Source organism: Terrapene carolina, unplaced genomic scaffold (assembly GCF_002925995.2).
Source record: "Terrapene carolina triunguis isolate 2854851 unplaced genomic scaffold, T_m_triunguis-2.0 Scaffold227, whole genome shotgun sequence".
NCBI lineage: Eukaryota > Metazoa > Chordata > Testudines > Emydidae > Terrapene > Terrapene triunguis.
Window position 1 is genome coordinate 1,235,269 of NW_020664578.1, and position 24,390 is coordinate 1,259,658.

Consider the following 24,390-nt stretch of genomic DNA (forward strand, 5'->3'; position numbering starts at 1 on the left):
AAAACACTTTGGGAGGTGTATCTCCTACAGTCAGGCGTATCCTGAATCTGCTAATCCCTCAAAGTGAAAATCCAAGAACACAGACATTCGCACATGGAAACAGAAGCATAACTGGGCATTGAATGGTTGCTTTCCCATTGGTAATCAACACTGCCCTCTGCTGGGAATGATAAGGCAGAGAACCGTACGGGAAAACTGGAGGTACCCACCCATCAATTAAAACCCTGTTCCCCTCCCTTAATCACATTTTGTAGACCTCCTGGACATTTTGTCTCATCAAGGGTTTGCCCCAGAAAAATTAGAGAAAGAAGAGGAAAAACAACAACTCTTGTTTGATCAAGGGATGGGGCCCAAGCCCACCCCTGGCCTCTTGGGCTGTTCAAACATCTGGATTTGCGCCCTGGTCTCCGATTAGGTCACCTCTATAGTCCATTATTTATTGATGTGCATTACAATTCAACTAGAGGCTGCAATCAGGGCCCCCTTATGCCAGGCGCTGCACATACACGTACTGAGAGACAGTCCCTGACTCAAACAGCTAACAGCCTGCGTAGACACAGGGTGGGAGGGGAAACCGAGGCACGGGGAGGGGAAGCCGCAAGCAGAATCAGTGATTTCTTATGGTGTATTGCCCAGTCCAATTTTTAAATGCTCTAAGCCCAGGAAGCTTTGCCACTTCCCTTGGGAGTTGATAGCAGATGCTAAGAGCTAAGTGATAAATACATTCAAAGATCATGAAGCACTTTGAGATCTACTGATGAACAGTGCCATATAAAAGAGCTAGGGATTATTATTAACGTTTAGCCATTGGTTAATTTCACCCAACGCTCCTCGTTCGATCCATCCTGTGTCATTCTACCAACCTGTCTCCCTCCTTGGCTTTTGCACCCCGCAGATACTTGGGGGCTGGCCTCATCGCTCTCTGGTTCCTCCATTTTTCCCCCCCCGTCTTGTTCCTCTATCCTGTTTCTCCCCCCCCCCCCCAACTTCACAGCAGCCTTCTGTCAAGTTGTCTGAAGAGATCGGCCTGGGAAGAGAACAGAATTTCAGGAAACCAGCAGAGAAAAGTTTGACTTTTCCTCCTGGCTTGAAGAGGACGACGTACAGGCATTTAGTGGTATTTCCCAAAAGGCTTGGGGGGGGGGAAGGGGAGAATAGCAGTCCCATGGGGGACATTGTCCCTCTCATGTACATCAGTCCACTGGGCTTGATTTATTTTCTAGTCTGACCTCCTGTATAACAGGCCAGAGAACGTCCCCGAATTCATTCCTGTTTGAACCAGCGCAGACCTTCCAGAAAATCCTGATTTTAAAATTGCTGGTGAGGGAGAATCCACCATAGCCCCTTAACGGTCTCTGCGTTACACTAAACAGACAGCGCTCCTTGAGTCTGTCACGGTCAGGCCAAGCTTTTAATCATTCGCGGGGCTCTTCTCTGAGCCCCCTCCCATTTATCAACATCCTTGTCCCGGTTATCTGACGGCGACGTCCCTTGAGGCCGATCAAGGGGCCTTAAAGTGGGTTGAAACAATTCCCCCCCCCCCACCGAGAGTCCCCCCCCATGCAGGGGTCCTCACTGGCTGGTGCAGAGCCCTGCACCCACCCAGCCCCCAGCGTAGAGGAGGGGAGATGAGCCTGGAATGCACTGCATTGGGGCTACTCTCTTCCTAGGAGCCATCTCTGAAATATACGAAGCCAGCCCCTGGGGGATTGGGCTCCCTCTTCCTTGGCTTTGGGCCTGCTAGGGCAGTGCTGCGTAAAGATCCTCTGCTTTAAATGCAGCAAAGGCTGCTCCCCTCAACCCTCCCTCCACCGCTTTCTTCACTCGATGAGGAGGCTTCTCTGGGCATCCCCTGCTCCCTCACCGAGCTCCTTCCAGCGGCTTGAATTTCCACCAAATCTCTGCCAGACTTCCTGTCTGGCTGCCCGGCTCCCCCCGATCTCTGGTTTATTTCAGTGAGTCGGTATTGAAATGCCATTAAGCGATATGGATGGCGCTGACCGGCCCAAAGGGCCTGTAATTCATCTCCGGCGCTCCAGACGTCGAGAGGTGGGTCCGTGCAGAAGAGGAGGAGGCTATCGCTGGGAAAGATGTGGCTGAGGAATTGGGGTCGATAGAGGTGGAAGTGGGGGACGGGACTGTAGAAGCAAACTGCGAGAAACTAGCATGAGCTGAGCTGGTCCAGGTGACGTGCCACCAGGGGACCATACCGTTTGCTGCTGGTTCAAGTCCAGGCCGAGGCAACGTAGGAGCCAGTCCTGGCTCAGGACCCAGTCGGGCTGGCTGCTGCACAGAAACAACCACCACCGTCCCCAGCTCTTCTCCTCCATAGATCTCAAAGCACTTTCCAAAGGAGGGCAAGTATCATCGTCCCCATTTTACAGATGGGGAAACTGAGGCACCGAGTGGGGGCCTGACTCGCCCCAGGTCACCCAGCGGCAGAGTTGGAAAGAGAACCCAGATTTCCCAGCTCCCACACCAGCGCGCTATCCCCTGGGCCCACGGATTGCACGCTCTGCCGAAGACAAGAGACAACAGGTGGATAAAAGTATCAGAGGGGTAGCCGTGTTAGTCTGGATCTGTGAAAAGCAACAGAGAGTCCTGTGGCACCTTTAAGACTAACAGATGTATTGGCGCATAAGCTTTCGTGGGTGAATACCCACTTTGTCAGACGCATGCTTATGTTCCAATACATCTGTTAGTCTTAAAGGTGCCACAGGACTCTGTTGCTTTTCACAGATCCAGACTAACACGGCTACCCCTCTGATACTTTTATCCACCTGTTGTCTCTTGTCTTCGGCAGAGAGATTCTCTGTTGCTTTTTACAGGTGGATAAAGTCAGCGTCTCAATGACTTATAGGAGTCATTCCCAGCTAAGGCACAGGGCAGATGAAGTGTCTTGTCCAAGGTTATGCCAGGAGTCTGATTGCGGAGGCGGGATCTGAACCCGGCTCTCCTGAGTCCCAGTGGTAGAAGGGGGCGAATAATCCTTCCTTCCTCTGTCCTGTCTATTCAGATTGTAATCTCATTCGGTGTCAGTGACAGCAGTCAGGGCTTCCGGGTGCTAGCGTCGTGCAAGTAACAACAGTGCCGGGCCCGACGTCGATCAGAACGGAGTGACTCCCTTTTACACGCGCTGAGGCTCCCGCTTGCCTTGTTTGGGAGCAAGACAGACTCCGGAATATGGCAGCGAACGGGTGCAGAGAAAAAGTCCTGGTTGCTTTATGAAGTATTCAGCAAGGAATGTAACCCAGAGGCCAGCCGCCTCTGCCCGGTCTGGGGCCGACATCATGTGGCTTTATTGGAAAGGCGAGCGGAGCTTTGGTTGCTGATCCCGAGGACCGGGGCAAACGCAGACAGGCCTTCTGAGGCAATGGCAGCAATTCACGCAGACAGTTGAAAGAGAGGAGCTGATCGCTGCGGTAACTGTGGGCCAGATTGTCCAAGGTATTTAGGCACGTAGCTCCCAGGGGAGTTCGGCACCTAAATACGTTTGAGGATCCAGGCCTGAGTGCCTCGTTTCATACGACTGATGTCAACGGAGTGATCAGTGTCTCTTAGCAAGACAGGGCCTTACCAAAAACAGGGCCCCATTTTGCTAGCATGCATATTGAAACACAGCAACTCAGCCCTAAATAGCGTACAGTTAAGCCAACAAGAAGGGGAAACTGAGTCAAGGAAGGCCAGCAGGGCAGTGGGAGAGCCAAGACGGGAACCCAGGTCTCAGGCTAGTAAGTGCTCTATCCACTAGACCGCACTACCGGTCCCGCCTAGTCAATTAATGACTCCCAGTTTACACCAGCACTGGGGACAGTGCAACGAGGCCCCTGTGGTTCTTCAGATCCAAACTTTTGCTGTCGGTCAGAGCTCTTGGGTTTGGAGTTCCCCTGCCCTGCAGCTTGCGAGGTCAGTTACCCTTGTGCTAAGCCACTCCCTACTGGTGTCACGGAAGCCAAGGTGCGTGGCAGGGCCCTGCTAGGAGGCAGATATTACCCACAGTTCACAGATGCTGCTGATGTGCCCCGGGGGTTGCTGCCAGAGATGCGATGGTGGACTCAGGGCCACCCTGTCTACCAGACCTCATGCAGAAACTCCAAAGCACTGGCACGCGGTGATTCTGTTCCTGCACGTGGGGACTTCAGCCACCTTTGCCCTCCCTATATTCTTGGCTGTGCAGGGGCCCTGCCTCGCAAAGGGACTCTGGACCATGTGCTACCGGAGTAGTAGGTTGTTATCTTCCATGGGTCAGCAATGGGGACACAGCAGGCTTTGTGAGCATGCTACACGTGTGAGTGTGTAACCCCTTGCTACTCTTTGCCTCCCTCTAGTGGCAGGGCCACGTAAGAGGTTCAGGAATCTCATCATCGTATTTTAGTTCTTCAGTGCAAGTGGGACAAGCTTGTGCTTTCCTTGCAGAAGGGCCTGGGGTTCAAATCCTGCTGTGGATCCAAACGGAGACAGTTACACAAGCAGTTCCCAGAAGGGGCAACACTTTATATTTAAAGCCGGGATTTGGATAGGGGCAATTTTGGTTTTGACATGAACCAGGCTTGGCGGCTCAGAGACACGCTGCCATTTAAATCTGTGCAACACGACACAAACCATGGCACATTCTTAGTCCTTTACTGAACCATTCCAGGGGACTGTCGCCAGCTCCAGCGGGGTGAGGGGCAGAGTTAAGGTTGCCTTGAGAGGATAGGGATACAAATAACTTGCTTTTCAGAGATTTAAGCTGGTGTTACCTTAACTTTTCATTTCCTGGCTTTCAGTGGGTTCCATTTAGACACTCTCCACATTCCAGAAGGGCAGCACTGGGCAACCTGCATTAAAGAAGTTTTGGGGGCAGTTAATTTTTATCGGGGCAGCATTATTTCTATATATTTTTTCACATGAATTGGGATAATCGGCTCTCCCAGCCCTGGCTAGCTCTGTCTTTACCCAAGTATTTTTCAACCAACAAACTCCCATCTTCCCCCTCTCTAGTGGCACTCCAGGGGGTGCTTTCAGGTAGCTCACGCCTCAGCAGAGGCTGTACCGACGCCTACAGGTGGGCATCTTGGTTAGTATGGAGGAACCAGGAGACTAATGATGCTCCCGAACGGAGTGGAGAGTTGCAACACATTTCTCAGCGGATGTCACAGGGCTGGCCCAGAGGGACATCTGGGCAGAAAGGCCCAGAGCCTCAAAGGTTTTTAGGAGCCTAAATACCTTTGCGGATCCAGAGTCACTAGCAATTGGCCTCTGTGCGTTGTGTTGATATTGCTCAGGAATGACTATGCGCGCACCCCCCCCCCCGATGCAGCGGAGTGTCACACCCTCACATTGCACTGGCGTAAATGACAGTGCAAGGCAGAAGGCGATGGGGAAATTGGGCCTTAAATATTCCTTTCTGCCACCAGGAGGCCCTAGACTCTCACAGACGAGTTAGCAGAGCCGCAGCAGGGCTGGATCCATCTCTGCCTAGGGGCTGGATCACATCTCTCCAGCCTCTCCCACTCTCCTCCTCCTTTGCCGTTTTCCTAGGCCCTTTCTTCTTGTTTCTCTCTCCTTTGCTTTCTGCGATTCCCCTGCCGGAGAACTGCCCAGGATCTTGCCGGCCGGAGAGTTAAACAGAGGTTCAAATCCCCATTTGGGACAGAGGGCAAGAGAGACCAGTTGATTCCAAAATCCTGCCAGTAAAGGAAGACTAACAAATGCCCCACCAGCTGGAAAGACCTCCAGGCTTTCCCCGCCTGGAGGGGACATGGACCCACAGGCTGGGTATGGCAGGGGAAGCTGAGAGCAAGGGATACTTCACGGGAGGCTAGGAGCCTGTCGGTGCCTGATACAGATGCACTGGGGAGAGGACATGCACTTAGATGCTGTGTTTATCATAGAAACCCAGGGCCAGCTCCAGCTCCTGGCACCGGTGGCCAATGCCCCTGCTTACCCCAGGGCTGGATTTGGTCCCTTGGGACTGATTCTCCATCAGCCTGCACCTTGGTTACACCAGTGCAAGGTGGGTGTAACACTTTTTACACCCACTGTGGTAGTGGGCCTGATTCTCTTACATGCGGCTCTGCAGTGTAAAGGGGCCTTAAAGGGGGCCGTTTCCACTCACAAGAATCCCCTCCACGCAGAGGGTTTCCCTGGTGGGCGAGGAGCTGCCTAAGGGCCTGTGATGGTGCAGGACTCACCCCTGCGGCGCCTACTGCTGGTTGTCCATGGGCATTAGCTCTCCAGCCATTGGAGTGCCCTCTGCAGGCCAGTGTCCCACTACCGCCTGGCCCCACATATCCCTCCCGGACCCGGTGCCCTGTTATCTGGGGCACTGCCCCCTGGCAGTAACCACTCACAGTTCTGGGTCTCCCCCTCCCAGGGGAACCCCCATCCACTATCCCCACTCCGCCTCAGTCTCGGCTACTGCCCAGTCTCCATCTAGCCCCCATTCACTGGGGCAGACTGCAGTATCAGCCACTCATCACAGGCAAAGGGGTTTGGACCCGCTGCCTCTGCCTACCCATGGGCTGCCCCCTGCAACCCAGTACCTAATAAGCCTTACCAGGCCTACAGCCTGGGGCTTTCCTAGGCCAGAGCTCCCCAGCTCCCTTGGCCTTTCCCCAGCCCTGCTCCACTCCAGGTACTTGGTTAAGCTCCCCACAGCCAGGCCCTTCTCTCTCTGAACACAGAGGGAGACTGTCCGCTTGAGCTCCTGGCTCAAGCCTTTATAGGGCCAGCGGGGCCCTGATTGGGGCATGGCCCCAGCTGAGCCTGCTTCCTCCCAATCAGCCCAGGCCTCTTGCCCTTCCACAGCCCTCCTCCAGGGCTGTTTTAAACCCCTCAGGGCAGGAGCGGGTAACCACCCCGCTACAGGGCCCTGCTCCCAGCCCCTGGCGTGAGGCAGATCGGGGGTATGGCTGGAACGCACGGCCCTATGGGTAGTCACTGCTGCCCAAGGGCCAGAAAGGGAAGCGGAGCGTAAATCAGAGCAGCCCTGAGGCTGCTCTACCTTACCCCACCGACCCAGGAAGGCCCCTGTGGAGCTGCAGAATACAGGAGGCCCGGTTCTCAGTTACATCAAGGCTCCTTTACAGGAGTTAACGCCCCGGGTGGGGTAAAAGGGTCAGTCCCTTTACATGGCCAGAATGGAGAAACAGGGCCCAGGGAATGCTCAGATGGCTTAAAGCTCCAGTCACACCCCCCCATCCCCATCCCCATCCCAAGGGCAGGAACAGAGACGCACGACACCCGGCCCAAGATGCAGGGAGAGGGTGACTCAGGCCCCCAGTTCCACCTACCAAGGATTTGCTGAGAGGCCGGGAGTCTGGGCTGACCCAGGCGGGGGCTGGGATCTGGGATCTCCAGAGTGCTGGTTTCATGTTGGGGCTCAGCAACGCATTGGGAGCGTGTTCTGCTCTGGGGCGGGGAGGTCTGATTTAAAGCCCCCTCCTGCAGCCGGCAGCGAAGTTAATCAGCCCGCCCGCGTTCCCATCAGACACAGAGCTGCCTCCAGCCCCCTTTGACCACGGCTGTGCACTGATCCAGGCTGCTTATCCTCCTCGGTGGGGCTGGCAGGGCACGGCTCTGCCGTGGGCTCCCAGCCCGAACCTGCCGCAGGTAGAAGCGAGTCCACCTCTCCCTCGACTAGCACTTCAGGCTCTTACCTGCCCCCTGGATCAAAGCACCTCGCAGTCATTGCGGAGCTGAGCCAGTGAGGTGGGTCAGAATCCTTACCGCCCCTTTTTCTATGTGGGGAAACTGAGGCACAAAGACTTGCCTGCACTCATCTAGAGAGCCTGTGGCCAAGCCAGGCATCTGAATCCAGACATTCAATGGCGCAAGATCCCCAGCTGGTGCAAATCAGCGTTACTGGATGGGCGCCCATGTACCAGGTCCCCATCTGGGGCAAGGGAGCGCTGCACCATCGTGAAGCCAATGCAGCTGTTCTGAGTGATGCCAGCCGAGGATCTGGCCTGGAGTTTCCACCGGCCACGCTTGGCATGGGCGCCGGAAGCGGGTGCTGCCTACGTGGGGCTTAGCAGGGGCCGAATGAACAAAGAGGAAGGGCTCCTGTGCCAGGCATCTTGGCGCGGGGGGGGGCCCTTTCAGCTGCTCTGTGAAAGCTCCAATTCAGCCGTGAGCTGAGGGAGCATGGGACAGACCCTGCCCATCTGCAAGAGAACAGCTCTGGGGCAGCCCTGGGCAGGGGGATGCGGTTACCGGAGAAGGCTTCTGGTGGCACCACGTCTCTGCAGCGCCTTTCCCCGCACCAGGGGCTCTGCACAGTCCTGATCCCAGCCAGGATCGCAGCGGGGTCCGGAGTCACACAGCCCCATGCTGCGGAGACGTTTGCTTCTCAGAGGAAGCCTCGCTGCACGGGCTCGGCTGGGCAGGGCGCCGGGGGCACAGACATGGCGGGAACCCCAGAGGGCAGCTTGTATCGGGGAGGGAACGAAGGCAGCTTCCCTGAAACATCTGCTTCAGGGCTCCCCTGATGTGAGGCCTTGTCAATAGCAAAATGTCTTTGCCCATCTCGGGCACTTCCCAACCCAGGTCTCCAAGCCCTCTGCAGACAAACACACAACATCCGAGAGAGGGAAACTGAGGCACGGAATACATAGAATTACATTAAAAATAGTCCAAACCCAAGCTACTGCATTGCTCATGCAGTTCTCCCCCAGGGATCAGCTGCCCTCAGTGGATCATACACCCAGCCCACGTACACCCCCCACCCCCCAGCCGTGTCTCGCACCCAGCCCCGAGGCATTCCCACCTTGCAAACAGGAGACTGGGGCTGGACTCCCTGGTGGGGGCCTGCATTTACCTGGGGGCATGGTGGATTCTCCATCACTCGCAATGTTTAAATCAAGACTGGACGGATGTTGTTCTAAAAGATCTGCCTTGGGAGTATCCCAGGGCAGTTCTCTGCCCTGTGCTATCCAGGCGGTCGGACTAGATGACAAAGCCCTGGCTGGGATGATTTTGTTGGGGTTGGTCCTGCTCTGAGCAGGGGGTTGGACTAGATGCCTCCTGAGATCCCTTCCAACCCTGATATTCTATGATAGGCACAGATTCATTTTTCCCCAGGGGTGCTCCGCCCCTGCCCTGCCCTGAGGCCCCGCCCCACTCCGCCCATTCTCGTAAGGCCACACCCTCACCCCACTCCTCCCGCCACCAAACAGCTGATTGGCGGCGCCCCACCGAACAGCTGTGGCTGGGGAGTGCTGATGATGCTAGATGATCACAGTGGTTCCTTCTGGGCTGGGAATCTCGGAGTCTGTCAATCACAGAGCCAGGCTGACGCTGCCGGATAACGGGCCGGGCACAACGGAGAGGGAGCTGGAGCAGCCAGAAGAGACCAAGGACGCAGAGGGAAAGAGACGGACATAACGGATGGCCTGCGAGGTGGAGCCTGCCATCATTGTTTTCCCTCCGGGTCCAATGCTGTCCAGATTCACGGCAGCCCCACAAAGGGGACACAAAGGGGGCTTAAACCCACTTCCCCTGCCCCCTCCCCCCGCAGTCCTCGCCCTAAGCACAGAATCAAGAGGAACTGAGAATCAGTTCAAAGGGGCCCAGGGCTCTACCGATCCTATTTTAAAAGCCTGGTGAATTCTCCTGTCGAACCAGAACCTCGTGGGCCTTCTCACCGGAGAGCCAGCTGACCATCCTGAATGCAGGAGGCCGGGATTTCTCCCCTCTGCTGCAGGGCAAGGATCAGTAATACCAGGGTCACGAGCTACCGAGCCGCTACGGACCCCCAGAGTGGCATAAGATGGGCCTGGATTTCAGAGGCCCAGGAGATCAGCCTCGGGTCCCTCAGCCTGCTCCCGCCCCACCGCCACCTCTCTCCAGTGCAATGTGTTGATTTCAGCAGCGATGCGTCGGAGCCGTGCGCTTCCAGCAGAGAATCGGGCCCGTTGGGCAGCCAGATGGGGCTCCCTCCGTTGCAAGGTCTGGCCCTGGTGGAGGGGCTGGATTTGTTCCGGAGAGGGGAGCCCTATCAATCATGCCAGGGAAGGGGGAGCTGGAGGGCCTTGTAAAGGAGAAACTAAGGAACGAGGCAGGCAGAGCGGGCATGGAAGGGGAGAGACGTCTAATGGACAAGCTAATCGGAAACAGCAGGATGAGATGATCCCGTGATGAGACAAAGGGATGAACGGCGCAGCCAGGCGGCCGGGGTAGAGAGGGTGGAGAATTGGATGGGAAAGACGTTAAAGGGCAGAGCAAGATAGAGACAAACGGTTGTGATACAGGGCCAAATCCTGAGCTCCCTACTCAGGTGGTGGCTGAGCAAGGGCATCAGGGTTTGGTCTATGGAAAGGAAGGGGGACAATGGGGCTCAGCAGGGCCTGCTTCCCAGTTACTCCATTCTCCTGCCTGGCGTTATAAGCCCCCTTTGCGCTCCCTGGGTTCCAGAGCCGAGCAGGAGCCTGGCTGGCCACTAGTGTCAGTTAGAGCAGCCTCGGGGCTGCTCTGACTTTACACTCTGCTCCTTATGGGCCCTGGGGAACTGGGAATAGCCACAGCAAAGTGCGCTGCAGCCACACACCCGATCCACTCCCCTGCACCAGGGTCTGGGAGCAGAGCCCTTACTCCAGCTTCACACTGGCCAGGGAGACTCTCCCCCGAGAAAGGGGGATTCTCAGGGGGGCGTTGCCACCCACTTTGCTTGACCTTTGAGCTGCTCTCGGCACAGGGGTGAATTTCACCCCTGGAGGAGCAAAAAAGCCGGGAGGCCGAGAGCGGCGCACAGGCCAAGCAGGGAACATTTGCTACCAATTATGGTTTAACGTCTCTTGCTGAACATGCAGTTCAGGTTTCCCCTCTTTGAGCGTTTTGCCACAAATGTACCGACTCAGGATGTGATCTCATGAGCGGAGCAGAGACTGGCTGGGTCAGGGCTTGGATGGGAGACCTGCCGGTCATTGCTGATTCAGGAGATGGCAGAGAATCGGTGCAGAATGAATGGGCCATTGTGGAGTTTGCGGGGGCGCCTGGATGTCAGGTGAGATGCAAGCCCAAGTCTCTGCCCACTTGTGGTCATGGCACCTGTTGGCATGATGGGACTGTGAGATGTGGCGTCCTGGCTCTGTTGCATTAGGGGAATCACATCCCACAAACGCCCTGTCTGGTTCCAGTTGGACACAGTATTTTCCTCCCTCACTTCCTGTCCTAAAATCTTGTGCAGTGTTGCTGTGGGATGTTAAACAGCTGCCACCCTCCACTCCAGAGGTGGCTGCATTTCAGTGCTTTTGGAGTGATCCCTGTGCGGTGCTGGGAAACAGCTGCCGCATCCCTACACAGAGAGGAGAGAAGTGACCCCCTGTATAGATATATCCCTTGCCTACCTGTCTGGGGTGTTTAATGCTTGTCAAGCGCTTTGAGATCAGCAGATCTTGCAGGAGCCCAGGGTACAATTAGCATCAGATGAAAATGAAGGCCAACAATTAAGTTATATGATAGGAAAACCCTTCCAACTCGGGGGGGAAAATCAGAGCTGCCAAAGGAGCTTGTAGAATTGCTGGCCTAGCAAATATTCCAGGCCGGAATAGACATCCGTCTATTTCAGATGGTTTCGGAAAAAATTAAGTCGCTTTTGCTGTGACTCAGGGTGGGGACGGGATTAGGTTTAAAATGTGCTGGTTTAGCTAGGCTCACACACCGAGCACCCCGGCCCTAAAAGAGAGGGGCGGTAGGAGAAAGGGGGTCATTTGTGTCGGGCAAGGGGAAGGGTGAGATGTCAAGGAAAGAGTCAGCATCTTCCAATCCCCACCCACTCTGGGATATAGTATTTTCTAGTGCCTTCCCTGTTCGGTACAGGAGAAAAGGTACAGCCACATTAGATTGACTGGACATTTCTAAGGGATACAAATCAGGCTCAGTGAAGTTTTTGGGGCTGAAATTGTATTCGGCATAAAGTACGGATTTGACGACACAAAAAAGATGTTGCGAGTTTGTGTCAGTTTTGCTGAATTGTTCGGGTTAAAAAAAGCCCCCCCATCCATTGGAAAAAATCTAAATGTTTTGTTTGGACATTTTCTAAATGAAATGTTTCGATTTTTTGGCTCAAAGCAACTTTTTGTTTCAGCATTTCCTTTCATCTTATTTTTAAACCCCAAATAAAATAGTTGAAATCAAAACAAAACATTTCATTTGACCTGAAACAGGGTCGGGTTGGGTTTTTTTTACTTTTTGATTAATCAAAAATTTTGAAAAAAATTGTTTTCTGTTTGACCTGAAACAATTTTTTTCCGGAATTGCCAGAGAAGCAAAAAATCCATTATTTGCACAAATCTAGATGCAAACCCTCATGCTTCAGGGCAAAATCCTGGAAGGGGTCAGGAAGATACATCCCCTATGGGCTATTGTCCAGTCTGGTAGTTTTTCAGCTTTCCCTCAAAGAAGATCGCACTGGCTACCACTGGAGACAGGACCCCAGACAAGACAGACTATTGGTCTGATCCAATAGATTGAATCCTTGGCCCTTATGCTGCTATTTACTTTGGTCCAAGACACATGTTTGCTGGAAATTGGGCTTCTGTACAGCACTGAATGCAAATCTCACTCCTGGGCTTCTTTTTAGGGCTAGTTAAAAATGGAATTTCCATCCCATGGGCAATTCCAAGATTTCAAAATCTGTTTGAGCCCCGAATCGGGTTGAAATCTCAGAATGTTTCGCAAAGTGAAATATGCCAAAAATGTGTGTATATGCTACATATAACATCAATGTAAATTCATAATATAGTCTAACATATAATATAAATACGGCAGAAGATGGTAAACTTAAATGCGAGATACAGGCCACATTGGGGAGCGCTGGAAGAGTGCAGGATAACATCTCAAGGGTAGTGCATGATGAGTGCACGCCACTGAGACTAAAAAGTCCAACTATATAGGACAACGGGCCCCCACAACGCTGTACGGCACAGAAACACAGGCGACAGAGAAAGCGAGTTCAACGCCTGCCAGTGTTTGAGCGGAGATGTCTTCACAGCATACGACAAGATACACAAATGGACAGATTTCGAAATGGGAGTATGAGGATGTGGCTGAGAAAATCCAGCAAGCGGGGCTGGGCTGGTTTGGGGGCCGGGGGAGGACGAACACAGGGGAGCTGGCGAAGACAGCCTGGCAGAAGAGGGTGGGAGGAGAGAGCCCGAGGAAGACCAAGGAAGCAGTGGCTGCATCAAAGGTGGTCAGCAGGTGGACCGTAGCACTGCCTGGGACAGACAAAGGTGCTGGATTCTTGCACAACGCCCCGACCCCAGTTGATGGGAAAAGGGGAAGAAGAAAACAGAACATATTCTAACCTATAATATAACCAAAAAGTCCAAATAACAAAGTCAAAACCCAACGAGTTCTGGAAGGAAGAGGTTTTGATCGTTTCCTGCAGAAATGCCAGTGAAATCGACATGTTCCCATGCAAAGTTCTGATTTTGTCGAATGAGCATTGTCCGACAGAAAACTTTCACCCACCTCGGCTTATTTTACTCTAAGGTTTTTGAACCCAGGCCTCTGATCCCGACAGCTGCTGCTGGAACGCTGCTTTGAGTCCAGAGCTGGCCTCTCTGTGGGTTTACACTCTCACACAAGACTTGCTAACAGACTCTTTCACCTTGGTACCCACGAATCTTTCTAGTGGTGAAGACGTGGCCCTTTGCCTCTCCCCCACCCCACATCCGAGGAGGCAATAGCACCAGGCATTTCATTAAATAAGGTGCCCCAGCCTGTAAATGGGAAAACAAACAAATGAAATTCCAGCATCAGTCAATGACAGCCCAGTTACTTCTTTGGAAATATAACGTCTAGCTCTTATACACTGAGATCTACGGGGGCAAAAATACCCCCAAGTTCTTTACAAAGAAGATCGGTATTATTTCCATTTTACAGACAGGCAAACTGAGGCACAAAGGGGTGAAGGACTTGCCTGAGGTCACCAAGCAGGCAGTGCTGATAATAGAATCCAAATCGCCCGAGTCCCAGTGCAGTGTTCTACCCACTAGGTAACACTGCCTCCTGAGATCATTGCCTGCCCTGGGATGGGCATTAGACAGTCTCTCGACTCTGCTAGTGGAACCCAGTGTTTTTATTGGTGAAGCAGATTTTTCTTTCTTGTTTATTTTTTACTTTGTAGGGAAATCTCCATCTCCCCTCTCCTTTAGCCTTAAAGCCCGGGCTACCCTATTGGACTGGAGTCTCTCTTCTCCTGTCCATTTGCATGCAGTCTCAGCGCAGATGGCTTTTTCACAGTCGCAGGAGCGTCGACAGACAGCTCTGCTCTCTGGAGGGCAATGTTGATTCATGCCCTACATGTTTGGATTGGACTCTGGCAAATCACAGGTCCTCCATCAAGTCAAGCTATGGCTGCTTAATGTCCCATCCCGTCTGCTACCCTTCTTAAAACAAGGTCACCTCTCTCCAGGCTCTGTATGCTTCTCCCTAGCCAAGGCATGATCTCGTGGTTAGCTTGTGGGCTCAGACACACTTTGTTGGTGACCTCGGGCAAGTCACTTAGTCTCTTTGCCTCAGTTTCCCCACCTGTAAAATGGTGATGATGGCACTGTGCTACCTTTCAGTCATCAATCCAAGGTACTGATATGGCCTGCACAGGGGTCACTCACCTAGCACTGAAATGCTGCCACTCTGGGGCAGGATGCAACAGCTATTAGACAGGGCACAGCAACACTGCACAAAGATCATTCACCCAGCACCAAAATGCCACCACCTCTGGGATGGAACCTGGCAGCTGCTTCACAGTGTTCAGACAGCACCGCTAACTAGATCTTAATTCTAGTGATAAGTGATAAATGATTAATCCCAGTCAGGTGCTGCTGCTCTCTGTAAACTCAATGGAGCAGTTATCCAACAGGCCCCTCTCCTGCTGCCCTCTGGTAAGGGATGTTTGAGAGAGATCTAGTTATAAAATACGGAGTTCTACTCTGGAGCCTACTTGCAGGATATAAGACCTTTCAGAGTAACTTTTATCCTCCAAAGAGAGCCCAAGGCCGTCACAAACGAAGCGCACAATTTATGCCTGTAGTGACTTCCATGAAATCCAATTAACTTCTAAAGACGGGGTGGCCCAGTGACTAGGACACTAAATCAGGACGGCTCGGTTCTGTTCCTGGCTCTGCCACTGACCTGCATGTGTACGTACAGCCCCTAGCAAAATGGGTCTTGATCCCAGCTGGGGCCTGTAGGTGCTACCGTAATCATAAAAGAAGATGCCTTTGTATAAACCATGGCAGAATTTGGCTCTACCATTGCTGACATGCAGCCAGCTCTGGGGTGGGAGGCTGCAGCCAGTTGGCACGGAGCACCAACATTGTGGCTTAGGAGAGATTCCCGCCAAGCATAATGAAGGCAAAACTCCACTCTTAGGAGAAACGCCCTGAAATGCTTAATGGCCATGTAGGGCAGACAGATAGGAGCATGATTTTTAAAATGCTCATTCAGTGAGTATCCAGCAAACACCAAACAATTTGCCTGAAATAGATTGATTACTCTGCCTTGCCAGGATTTGAACCCGTGGCTGCTGGGAGGACAGAGTCTTTACTCACCAGCACAACCAAACCACACAGATTCTAACGGAGCAACTCCTGATTTACCCCTGGAGTCAGTTCAGAATCAGGCTCCACTCAACTGACAATGTAGTGCCAATACTTAGCCCCTGCATGGCCTTATCCAGGATTTCCAAGCACTTAAACAGGACCCCTTTGTGATTTGATTAGGCCCTTATTCTCCTCCTCCTTTTCCAGATGGGTAAACTGAGGCACGGAGGGTTCCACTCAAGGCCTGGAAGGAAGCGGGTTCTCATGGGGGAAAAGCTACTTAGTCTTTTCTGCAACTGAAGCCATCCAGGAGGCCTCATGGAACGTACTGCACTTGGGAACAGTGAGGCTGACAGACGTGGTTCCATTGTATTTCCCTGTCGGGCTCTCTGTGCCATCGGTTGTCTCTTATACTTCGGGCACATCTACCTTTGAGCCGGCAGCTGTGATTCCCAGCTCTTGTGGACGTACCTGCGCTAACTCTGCTTGCGTATCCACAAGAGGATAGGCAGCTTAGGGTGACCAGATGTCCTGGTTTTATAGGGACAATCCCGATTTTTGGGTCTTTTTCTTGTATAGGAGGTTCCTATTACCCCCCACCCCCATCCCGATTTTTCACACTTGCTGTCTGGTCACCCTAAGGCAGCTGCTCAGACTAGCTGCCCCAAATACAATCCTGCCGGACCCAGTGGTCCACTGGCCCGAGCCATATAGAGACATATGGACAGATACATTTATCGGCGCTGGGAATTACACCTCCCAGCTCAAATTCAGATGTGCGCTTAGATTGGAACCTCTTTGGGGGAGGGACTGTCTTTCTGTTCTGTGTCTGTACAGCACCGAGCGCCCTGGGGTCCCGGGCCATGACTGGGACTCCCAGGCGATATGGTAAGAAGGATAATAAAGTGAACAGGATTTCCTTCCCCACCCTGCGCCACTGACGCCAGGTGCCCATCGGAGCTGAACACCCGCTATTAAAGCAGGAAAAAAACCATCCCAGGTTCTCGAGTGTCGCAAACTTTGCTGGCGCGAACTTCAGCCAAATGCTACGCGGTGTCGCTGGAGCCGTGTGGGTCCCAGGATATTGGAGAGACGAGGCGGGTGAGGTCATATCTTTTATTGGACCAACTTCTATTGGGGAGAGAGCGAGAGAGAGAGACGAGTTTTCGAGCCACTCGGATCCATCCGGGCTCCCCCAACGCTCACAAAGACTCGGGTAATTTACATTACAAAGCAGCAACCCTCCATCCTGCCCCTTTGTGCCTTCCGCCAAAGGCTGAAAATAACTCAGTCCGGGGTCCAAACTGCCCCCCCTGAAAAATAGGGATAGGGCAGGGCGGGTTTGTGCATTTCTGCTTGCAATCTGAAATGATGCATAAAGGTATCGACTAACATCCATGCTGCTGGCTACAGCAGGTAGCCACGCGTGTGTCTATTTAAACCCCTGTGTGTGCAATGAGGAGAAGAGCAGGATAAGGGGACTAGACAGGGAAAAAGAAAACCTGCATTTCTCCAGAGCAGAAGCAGATGCAACTCAGGGGCATCAGCAAGTTTTGGTGCATTGGATTAAAAATCTGCCCTGCTTCAATTTCCCCCTCTCTTCTTGGGATATTCTGCTGGGTTTTGCCAGTTGCAAAGGGGTGGGGTGGGGGGGGCGGATTTTGCCAGCACAGCGTTGAATTAGAAATACGTTTGTCAAGCTGTGTAATTTCTTGGCACTCTTTTTTTAAAGGGGGGGGGGAATAAAAGAAGGAGGGGGGAAGGTTCTGTGTGTGTGTCTGTGCATCAGGGAGCTTGTTTCAAACTGGGTCCTGCCTCGCCTGCTGTCTGAGCTCCTGGCTGTATATGTGATCTGTGCTCTCTTTTGGAATAACTGCAGTTCACCTCTGCATTGGCCCACTGCAAGATCCAGCCCAGCTCCGGAGGAAAAGTTCTCACTCTCCGTCTCCCTTCACAAGCTCAGCACCCGCACGCCTCGAGTGAATTTCCACCTTGCCAGCCGGCTGCCTTCTCAGGAGAGGTGAGTGAATGACTTTGATTTAGCTGCTTCCTCCTTGGGAACAGGGGAGACAGAAAATTGCTGTACTTGGATCAAGGTTTGGTTTCTTCTGGATTCTTTTGGGGCTGGGTTGTGAATCCTTTCCCAGCATCGCCGAGCAGTAGGCAGCGACTCCCCTGAGTGTTCCCCTTGATATAAGGGGGCGACGGGGCTCACCCATAATAAAGGACTCACGATTTGGCCCTTGGGTTTGTTTTTCCAAGTGCGAATAGATTTATTGTTCAGTCTCTTTTTTTTTGAATGACAGAACGTCAGAGGAAAGCTCAGACAGGGAATGAGATCTCAGTCTATTGCAGAGTTTGACATGCAGATCCATTTTCCAGTGCAAACAATTTTTTGTTAAGGGGGGGTGGGGGGCGTGTGTGTTGCAATTGATGCATGAGAGGACATGCTGTAAATATGCTACTTGCAACATTCAGCTGTGTGCAGCAGGCAGGGAATCAAGGAGGGACGCTCGTCACTTCAGCCTCGGCCCCTCACGTGGCTACTTCGGGGATTTGTCCTTGGATCTGCGATGTTCCAGGGTTTCTCTCTCCGCACTGAACAATTTTATTTGTGGGCGAGCAAGCCTTTTAATAGACTGCCTCCTCCTTTGTGTTACGTGTGCAAACTCCCTCGTCCTCTCACTCCTTCCCAGCTCCAGCCCTGGAAACGAGTGGGGGAGTTTTCATTATTTTTATTTCCCTTTTTTTTTTTTTAAGTGGCACGTAAGAGAGAATTTACCACTGGCCCATGTTCCGTCCTGCATTAACAGCCCTGGAGCTGGCACTTGCTGTTCGTACCTAGAGGGCTGGCACAGTGTAGGCATTGGCAGGGCAAGCCTGTGCTAAACTTCTGCTAATGCTCCTCTGAGCTCTGCCCCGGCCAGACTGTCTATAATGGAGCAGGTTCAATGTAACTCGCTCCGTAGGCTTTCTGCTGAGACCGCCGAGAGAGAGAGTGTGTGTGTGTGTGCGCCTCAGTTCCCCCCCTCTAAATAGGGGGATGGGGCTGCTCTCTTCCCCAGGGGTGTGGTGAGGCTAAATGCACCCATGCTGGAGAGGTGATTGTCTACTGTGGTGAAGAGGCCAGCTAAGCGGCTGGGGAGCTTGCTTGGAATCAGCTCTCAGGTGTTGGGTTTGATGCAGAGGTTCTTCTCCCTGCGTTATGCAGCAGGTCAGCTGGAAGGAGCATAGCGGCCTGGACATCAACAAGACACCCTTTGCAGCCCTTCTGCGGCAGAAGCCAAGTATGTTTCCTGGAGGAAGGTTTTGCAGGGAAATGCGGGGGGGGGGGGGGGGGGGAGGGGGCTGTGCTTACTCAGTTTCATGAGTTTGCAAAACAAAACCCAGCATTGCAGATTCCCTAGTGGGTTCCACGGAGAAGCACGGAAGGCCAACCGCATCCAACCCCGTGTACCTGGTCAGTTGCAATGACCCCCTAGAAACTCCACCTGCTAGCTCACAACTAACCTGCCCCAGGCAAGGCAACGGCACGTTTATTGTCTGTGATACAACGAGCCGGAACCAGCCCGCAAATACACCCTATGCCCTGCGGGCCCCATCGCACAGCCCGTGTGGAGCTAACGGACCCAGCCCAGAGTGGATGTGATTTAGATTTAAATCGTGATTTAAATCACTAGTCAGGAAGACTCGATTTAATCGTTGATTTCTACACAAAAGTGCATTCTGGAATATGCTGCTCAAACAGTTTCACTTTTGTTTCTACTGCCTGGCCCTCCCGTCTCACATTTATCTCCAGACTTCTTCTCCTTGTCCAGTTCTATTCCGCCCCCAACAATCTTCTAGTCATTGAACTTTTTGAAACTTTGCACTTTTAGAGAGAGGTAAGGGATTGACTCTGTGTACACAAAATTTGCAGAGGGACAATAGGGTTGAGGTCTCATTTCTCACCTCTCTATATTATTTATTTAAAAACTATTGCTGTTAACAAGCATGTTATCTCTGGAGACACAAATCCACAGTTTGAGAACTGCAAAACCAAGCATCTCTGATGGTATCTTCTAGACTGAGCACTGCGTCCCACTGGGTAGATAGAAAGATTAACCTAAATAATCTATACAGAAGCCCCTGGAACCCCATAAGATTGGGTCCCTAATCCATGAACTATTGGAACTCATTTACAAAACTTTTCTTAAACATGACATGAATATATTGTCTCATACTATAGAATTAGAATTTATAATCCCTATTCCATGAGGAGATATCTTTGAGCTATAATGTATCAATTAAAACTATCTTTAGATAGGGTTTTTCCTCAAAAATCCGATTTAAATAAAAAAAACCCGATTTTTTTGATTTTTTAAAAAACATCATTGATTTTTATCCACCCTGGCCGGACCCTCAGCCCGTTGAAATCAATGACAGCTTTGCCGGGGAGCATGGCAGAATCAGGCTCTCTGCTCCAACACCTCAGTATTAGGACAGAGTTCCTGACGGCATGTCTCCACTTAAACAGCTGCCGCACTTCAGTGTAGACACTCACGCTACCTCTGCCGATGGGTGCGGTTCTCCTGTCAGAGTAGGAAATCCACCTCCTCGAGAGGTGACAGCCAGAGGGGATGGAAGAATTCTTCTGTCCACCTAGCACTGTCTACACCAGGGGTGTATGGCGCTGGAAGTTCCCAGTGGAGACCAGGCCTCAGTTTCTAGGCTAGTGAGGAAATTAATTTAGCGTTATTATGGTAAGGGCTAGAGGGTCCAACCTAGATCAGCGTCCAAGTGTGGTAGACACACCAGCCCAAATCCTCAAGGGTATTTAGGCACCTAACTCCCACTGGAGCGAAAGGCCGAAACACATGAAGATCTGGGCTACAGTGCTTAAAGTGAGGGGAGTAATTTAAAGTGGAGGTAGGGGGTCAACCCCCCACCTCCCCCGGTCAAAATCTACACACTGAGTTGGGTCGTGCAATTTAAGCCCTCTTTCTAAAGCTGCCGCTCCCAGTTTAGGATCGAATCCCTCGTTTTGTTCAGACCACTTTAAGCACAGCAGCCCCACAGTAAGAGACAGCCCCTGTCCTGCAGCGCTGACAGTCTAAATAGGTGAGGGGAAACTGAGGCACACAGAGACATGACTTGCCCCAGGTCAGCTGCGAAGTTGAGACTAGGACCCAGGTGTCCCAACGCCTATCCCGATGACCTAGCCACTAACCAGCACTGCCTGGCCTGCTGCAAGGAGATGGAGGAAACTCCGCCCTCCAGAGGGGGGCCCATAAGGGAGAGCCAGTTTGGATCAGAACTTTCCCCCAGTGTTGGTGGTCCCGGGATCTGGGTTTTGGGTTCTTGTACCGCGCCTGTCACGGTAATATCTGAGCGCCTTCCAGAATTAATGGCATTAAGTGTAGCCCACGAAAGCTTATGCTCAAATAAATTTGTTACTCTCTAAGGTGCCACAAGTACGCCTGTTCTTTTAGCGATCCCATGGGGTTGGTTTCATCTCCCAGCCACCTGCCTAGGGGGGTTAGAAGCTTGCAGAGTCAACACAACCCTAGATCTTTGATCCCCCGCAACACTTCCCACCGTAAGGACAAGGGGGAAAGGCCGTTTTCTAGCCAAGCTCTGAACGGAGGTGGCAAGGCTGAGAAACAGAGACACACCAGGATGCAGCGGAGAAGGTTCTTGCACCTACTATGTGCAAGGGGGAGGAGGAGGCCGGAGCTAGGCAATAGGAGCGGAATACACTGGTGCTGCTCTTGAGAGCTCACTGCCCGGAGGCTGGTTTTGGCCACAGTTTCCTCCTCCTCCGACATCTCAATTCTCCAGCGCTTTGAAACCTGCCAAGAAACCCCAAGCAAAAAATCCAAACCTGTCGCTTTTCCTTATTGCTGCCAGAGGGCTCCCTGAATCTTTACGCCAAGCAGCAGGCAGGGCGGGAAACGCTCGTCTCGCTCGCCGCGCTGCCCAAACCGGACGTTTATTTATGGCTGTTTCGTTCTTCAGAAGCGCTCCGGAGGTTTATAAGTGACGTCACCTTGCTGTCCGCTTCTTAGCGGAATCGTAAAGGCAGGTGGCATGGGCTAGACGTTGCCGCCCGGGATTGGGAGGCAGGATGCCTGTGTCGTCAGATGTTACTGGTATGGTCCCCTGCACTGTTTAATGATGATAACACTCGGCTGCATGTGTGCTGCCCCGGCTCTGCAGACCCCGACACAGCAGACCTGAGAGAATCCCCAATAACCACAGGCTCCGTTAAGGTACGAAGGCACCCGGCCAGGTTTATTGTCAAACGAAGCACATTAATAGTTTCCGGCAGACCCTAGGCTACAGGACATACTACCAAAATGTGCCCCCGGACAATGGACCGGCTCAGTCAGTGGCGGGATTTACCACTGCCCCCTAGGCCAGACAAAGACAACCCCTCAGGGGTGCATTCTTATACACAGGTACAAACAAGTTACACCTCACTCCTCACGTACTGAGGTACAACCCCTCTACGTAGTAAGGTGTCGCCTCTCACCTTGTATATGTTGTTTCGAGCAAGAGACCTCAGGAGGTCATCTAGTCCAACCCCCTTCTCAAAGCAGGACCAACACCAACGAAATCATCCCAGCCAAGGCTTTGACAAGCCGGGCCTTAAAAACCTCTAAGGATGGAGATTCCACCACCTCCCTAGGGAACCCATTCCAGTGCTTCACCACCCTCCTAGTGAAATAGTGTTTCCTAATATCCAACCTAGACCTCCCACACTGCAATTTGAGACCATTACTCCTTGTTCTGTCATCTGCCACCACTGAGATCAGCCGAGCTCCATCCTCTTTGGAACCCCCCTTCAGGTAGTTGAAGGCTGCTATCAAATCCCCCCTCACTCTTCTCTTCTGCAGATTAAGTAACCCCAGTTCCCTCGCCTCTCCTCATAAGTCACATGCCCCAGCCCCCTAATCATTTTCGTTGCGCCCCGCTGGACTCTCTCCAATTTGTTCACATCCCTTCTGTAGTGGGGAGACCAAAACTGGACATAATACTCCAGGTGCGGCCTCACCAGTGCCGAATAGAGGGGAATAATCACTTCCCGCGATCTGTTGGCAATGCTCCTACTAATGCAGTCCAATATGCCGTTGGCCTTCTTGGGAACAAGGGCCCACTGCTGACTCATATCCGGCTTCTCGTCCACTGTAATCCCCAGGTCCTTTTCTGCAGAACTGCTGCTTAGTCAGTCGGTCCCCAGCCTGTAGGGGAGCATGTTCCTTGTTATCGGTGTGGAATGTGCTAGTATCGGAGTGTTCTGGTATCATCCTGGCACATGTTTATCTTACTGGTGCTTGGTACCTTTTAGCTGTGTGTATACCTGCAACGTCAGCCTTCTTCTTGCCAGCGTCTGTGAGCAGGGCCTGCCTCTGACTCACAGCTTAACTTTGCTTTCTGTTAGCAAAGTCTTAACCATTACTTTAGTTCAGGCCTTAGGCATCATACAGGGCCTCTGATTCAAGGGTTTATGTTTCAGGGCCTCATCCTACCACATTCCTCCACTTTTTGTCTTTTTATGGGGAGGATGTTTACCCATTGTCCCAGAAAAGCATAATGCATGGACCGAAGACAACCCAATGGGCTAAACACTGTTATGTGGTTACCTTATTTTACCATCCATACACTCACACCCCATCTGTCACTTAGTCTGCACATTCCCTCGTATGACTGGTAGACACATTTTATTTTCCAGTTGTTTTCAGTCCCTTATATTGGGCCTGGGAATGTTAGGCCCGGGACCTTGACTGAGGTGTGAGGTTTGTGCTTGCGTATTATTAACTTTACAGAATGGCATGAGATGGCCTTCACCAGCATTTGTCATTTTACACTATGGGCTTCGTTAAGATAAAACGGATATCTAAATAGGGTGACCAGATGTCCCGATTTTATAGGGACAGTCCCGATTTTGGGGTCTTTTTCTTATATAGGCTCCTATTACCCCCGACCCCCTGTCCCAGTTTTTCACATTTGCTGTCTGGTCACCCTATATCTAAATGATAGTGATAATAGGAATATATGAACATATACAAGGGGCAATATGTTCTGATTACTATACATGACATACAAAGGGCCTTAAACGTATGCATTAACACCTCACTCCTTAAAATGATTATTCATTACCACAGCAGTATTGATTGGCATTTCCATCCCCCTCTTCCCTTGGCGCTGTAGCTTCGCTTTCTTGGTTCGACGTACCATGTAACAGCACATTCCCATGAGAACAACAACGGTTAGAGCCTGGATTCCCAGTAGGATTACGCTAAGGGTTCAGACCATTGGATGTAAAGTCACATCCTCTCTGGAATTGCCCACCAGGGTGTTTCCATCTCTCTTGGTACATTTTCTATTTCATTCATTTGCTGCTGGATCAATTGAGTTATTAGTATTAGGGATTCCTTGGTTCCCACTACCTAATCATGTCTATCCAACTGCAAGTGTTCCACTGGGGGGAACGGTTCAATCAGTAAGTCTTGTAGGTGTTCGTGTGGGAGGATCGTTTCAGTGACAGCGCTGCCTTTGCTTGTTGGCCAGAAGGTCTGGGCTCCTATTTGGATGGGGCTGGTAACAGGTACGCAGAATCCAGCATCACTTGTAGGGCAAATGTTGCTAGCTATGGAAAAATTATGATAACCTATAGCACGGATCACGTCCTGAATTCATACTACCTCATTAGCCAGAATAGAGCATCGACACAAAGGAGTTATTCCAGAATTGCTAAATTATTCCAGAAGAGCTATTCTAGAATAGCATTGCGGTCACAAGGCCTTACACCTAGACATCTCTGTACCTAGAAATCTACCTAGAAAACTGACTTCAGCCAATGCTGATGTTACGC

The 24,390-nt window shown here is 51.9% G+C and overlaps 1 protein-coding gene across 1 annotated transcript in view; it reads left to right on the top strand.

The window, feature by feature from the left end:
- The first annotated feature begins 17,028 nt into the window (after nucleotides 1–17,028).
- The window catches only part of BCAN (brevican), a 60,157-nt gene continuing 52,795 nt past the window's right edge, over nucleotides 17,029–24,390 (top strand). Inside the window, exons 1-2 of the mRNA XM_026656318.1 lie at nucleotides 17,029–17,089; nucleotides 17,413–17,553. The gene's annotated coding sequence lies outside the window, so the exon portion shown is untranslated. The remainder of the gene's footprint in view (nucleotides 17,090–17,412; nucleotides 17,554–24,390) is intronic.